Source organism: Rhea americana, unplaced genomic scaffold (genome assembly GCF_003343005.1).
Source record: "Rhea americana isolate MKP2758 unplaced genomic scaffold, rheAme1 scaffold_128, whole genome shotgun sequence".
NCBI lineage: Eukaryota > Metazoa > Chordata > Aves > Rheiformes > Rheidae > Rhea > Rhea americana.
In genome coordinates this window covers 2,465,918-2,469,719 of record NW_028185350.1, presented here as the reverse complement: position 1 = coordinate 2,469,719, position 3,802 = coordinate 2,465,918, and the positions used below count along the sequence as shown (strand labels likewise).

The window sequence follows — 3,802 nt, the reverse complement described above, 5'->3', positions numbered from 1 at the left end:
ATCGTAGCCGATGAGGTTAATCCGAGGCGCGATTATTGCTAGTTGAAAACTTTTCCCAATACCCCGCCCTGGCGGCTTGCAATATAGCCGCCTCGGCAATTTTTGAGGGCCTCTTCGGAGGCTGCTTTTCCGTGGTGCAAAAACAGACTGTTAAAAAGGGGGCGCTGAAGTGGGGTGAAAACGGGGACTTCTGCGGGGGGCCGGGGGGCGGGGCCAGGCTGCGCTCCCGGGCGGGGCGGGGCTGGCCGCGTCCTGCCGCCCGCCTGACGTCACGCTGCTTTGCATACTCACCGCCCGCCTGACGTCACGCTGCTTTGCATACTCACCGCCCGCCTGTGGCGTCACGCTGTTTTGCATACTGCTTCCCAGCAAGCTACGCGGCCGCCGCGCCGCTCTGCACGGCGGAGGAAACGGGGCTCCCCGCCGCGCGGCGGTGGCACGGGCCCACGGCGGGGCCGAGGAGGCGGTGGCGAGGCGCGGAGCGGCGTGGGACGGCTCGGCGCGGGGGCGGCGGCGCTCGCCGCGACCTAGGGAACAGCGGCGGGGCGAGGGGCGGCGGCGGCGGGAGGAGGGGGTCAGCTTTGCGCAGTGGCAGTATCGTAGCCAATGAGGTTAATCCGAGGCGCGATTATTGCTAATTGAAAACTTTTCCCAATACCCCGCCATGACGACTTGAAATATAGTCGGCATTGGCAATTTTTGACAGTCTCTACGGAGACTGAGCTTCGCTGTGGAAAAATAGAGAGAGGAAAAAAAAAAAAAAGCTGCTTGGGGGTTTCTCGCTTTGTCCCGACCCGCGGGGGAAGCGGCCGTGAGAAGCCGCCCGGCGACTTCCTCGCGAGCACAAATGTTCGTTGTGCGCCGACACAAGGGCTTTTGTTCCCTGGCGCCGCTGCCCGGGCCGCCCCAGCCGGCAACRTGCTTCGGTAACGCGAGGGCGCATCTGCGTGGGAAGCCCCGCTGCTGCCTCGCCGGCGGGCGCTTTCCCCGCGGCTCTTGGCGAGGAGGCTCCCTGGAGCAGAGCGCGCTGGGGGAGCGGAGCCAGCGAGCGGGGAGCTGCCCCTTCGGGAGGGAGCGGGGACGGCCACAGCGGTGCCTGACTGGCTCCCGAAACGTGCCGGGGAACTGCTTTCAGTGCGCGGCATCGTTGTGCGATGGCTCGTTAATGTGCATATCCGTTGGCATCACTTGAAAGAAAAGAAAGAAAAGAGAAAAGAACTCTTTACTATTAAAGAAATCTTAAGCCTTTACTCTGGAATAAAACAGCTGCCAAGTCTGGTGTAAAATCTTATTTTTGAAATTAAGTAAACCCCATCTATTTCTAAGCTGCAGCTGTTGTCATATTTAATACCTAAGCAGCCCCTGCAAGGGGGGACCAAAGACCATTGCTGTAAAGCACCCGGGGCCAAATCCCAGTGCAGAAGCTGGAAGCAGCTGCTCTCTGTCACTTGGTGTAAATTAGATTTTACGCTGCCGACAAGTTACCTCCGAAGGTCTCTGGTTGTGTTTGCTGGCCGTATATGCCACCAGGATGYTCCTATCCTGCCCGCGTGTCCCTGTGCTAGGCAGCTGTTTTAAACTATCACTATTTATAACTGCTTAAATTATCACTGGTATTTGAAAATGGAAAATTTAGTAGCAAATATTAATATTCCCCCTTTATCAGGTTGATTTGTAGCATTCACTGATGCTGAGGTATCGTACACAAAGGCAGCCTAGATGGYGTTTGTCCCTGTATCAGCACTTAATTACTAGCAATGTGAATTCATAATCCRTATGTGAAGTGTGAACATGCCATCACCCTTTGCCAGAATAAGCCACATTGATAAACATGAAAGGCACCTGTCATTTATAGTGAATAATACAGTTCACATAATTGTTTGGTTTGTATAAATAATGTTAAATATGGCATTTATTACTTGATTGCTTCTCTTCTCTTCTGATGAAGCYGTACGTGTGACAATAGGCTGGAGTGGTTCCTTCGTTCCATAGCACTAAATCATGTCCTACATCATATGCTAGAAACCAGGTTTGTTCCTTTTGCCATAAGAGATCTTCTGAGAAACGTGAAGTGGTTGGAATTTATAGCGTAAGGAGGGGAGGTTGTATGTCTCGGTTACTGCCATTTCCTTAAGCTGAAGGAAGCAYTTAGACTTAATGTCTGACATTGTCTTTCATGTGCTCACCTGAAGAAACAGCAACATCCCCCTTGCATGATGTGCCTGTGGYGCAGCACAGAGGACGCAGACTGCAAGGACGTTGTTCTCCTCGCTTTGCAGTGTCAGGTCACTAGGGAAGGTGCACAGGTCAGCTCTGAACGTGCCTTACAGGTCAGTGTAGCTTCGAAGCTGTTCTTCTCTGACATAGATTCAGCCTGCTGCAGGTAAAGATGCTTTTCATAACACCGCTAATGAAATAACTTGGATCACTCCTCTGTTTGGCAGTCAGTCTGAGATTAYTGTCCCTAGCCTCTGCTGAGTGCCYGGCTTAGGAAGGTTGGTGTGTTGGGCCACCTCTTCGCTGYGGACCTGGTCCCTACTGGTTAGCGACGCTTTGGTGAAGGGGAAGGAGGCCTCAAGTACGTSGTCTGAGCGCTCGGGTTGTGTGGAGCCAGGAAGTCCCAAAGCCCAGCCTTAAACTGACGTTGACTCATGCTCTGTGGCGTTTCCAGCTCCCAGCCCTGTCTCCCATTTGGAAAATTGGGATAATAATTTYTTATCTGTGAAAAATGATGATTCAGTAGAGTCATAACGTGCGTTAGTCACAGGTGAGGAAACCCACTGCATAATTCTGACTGTGATGCCTGCCCCGAGCAATCGCTCCAGACTTTGTTCCTCAGTGCTTCCCAGTGGCAGCAGCCGGGAGGGATGTGGCTGTTCTCAGCGTCAGTGCTCTGATGAGGAAGAGTTCGCTGGAGGTGGCCGTCCTGGGGAGCTGCAGCTGCTGGTGCTGCAGCTGGAACGAGCAGCCAGCAGGGATTTCTGAGTTGGTGAGAATTTCAGAGGCAGAAAGCAGGTAGATTGCAAGAAAATGGGAGTTGCAGAGCATTAAGGAAGCACAGGAGGGGGTGAAGAGTGTTTGGGTGAATTTGGCTGGTGCCCGTACTGCTGAGCAGTTGCTTTAGCAGCTTGAGTTTTAACCTGCCTCTACAACTTGGGTAGTTACTAGAGGGTTACAAACTGCCAATTGTAAGTAAGAAATGTTAGTGTGTGAAGAGGAATTCAGTTTTGAAGGTGACACCTCAGTCTGCAGAGGTCAAATACGGCACAGGCCAAGACAGACACCCGTCACGTGTTGCTGGAAGCGGCCCACAGATCCCAGGAAAGGCCTTTGCCAGCTCTAGGGAYGAAGGACGTGTTCCCGGTTACCTCAGGTCCACCGGGTACCAGCAGCACGGGCAGTGCCGGGGGCTTGCGCTGCTCCACCTGGGGACGAGCGTCCCTACGCCGCCGTGTAACAGGAACGGAAAAGCCGGGGACGGATTGTGGTGAAACGCAGCGTGACAGCTCCTTCGCGCGGAGGTTTAAATCCGGGCGCTGATAACGAAGCACGTGGTGAAAATCSGTGTTTCGACTTCCACACCGGGCCGTCCCCTGAGAAACACCGGAGCTTTCTCAGCAGCGAAGCGCCCGAGCGCCCCGCGCCCGCCCGGCGCCCTGCGCGGCCCGCTGGGCGACACCGCCCCGGGGCCGCGGGCGAGCCCGCTCCGGGGCCGCCTCGGGGGGCCGAAAGGGCGGAGCGGCGCTGCCTGGTAACGGGCCCCTCGCGGCGCTCCCGCCGCGGCGCCTGAGGCGGCTGAGGC

The 3,802-nt window shown here is 55.3% G+C and overlaps 2 non-coding genes across 2 annotated transcripts; both read left to right on the top strand.

The window, feature by feature from the left end:
* Positions 1-121, top strand: LOC146600118 (U4 spliceosomal RNA). Its single transcript, XR_014898372.1, has one exon. It is a non-coding gene; the product is annotated as a U4 spliceosomal RNA (small nuclear RNA).
* A 456-nt stretch (positions 122-577) lies between these two features.
* LOC146600117 (U4 spliceosomal RNA) lies at positions 578-718 on the top strand. Its single transcript, XR_014898371.1, has one exon. It is a non-coding gene; the product is annotated as a U4 spliceosomal RNA (small nuclear RNA).
* The last annotated feature ends 3,084 nt before the right edge of the window (positions 719-3,802 follow it).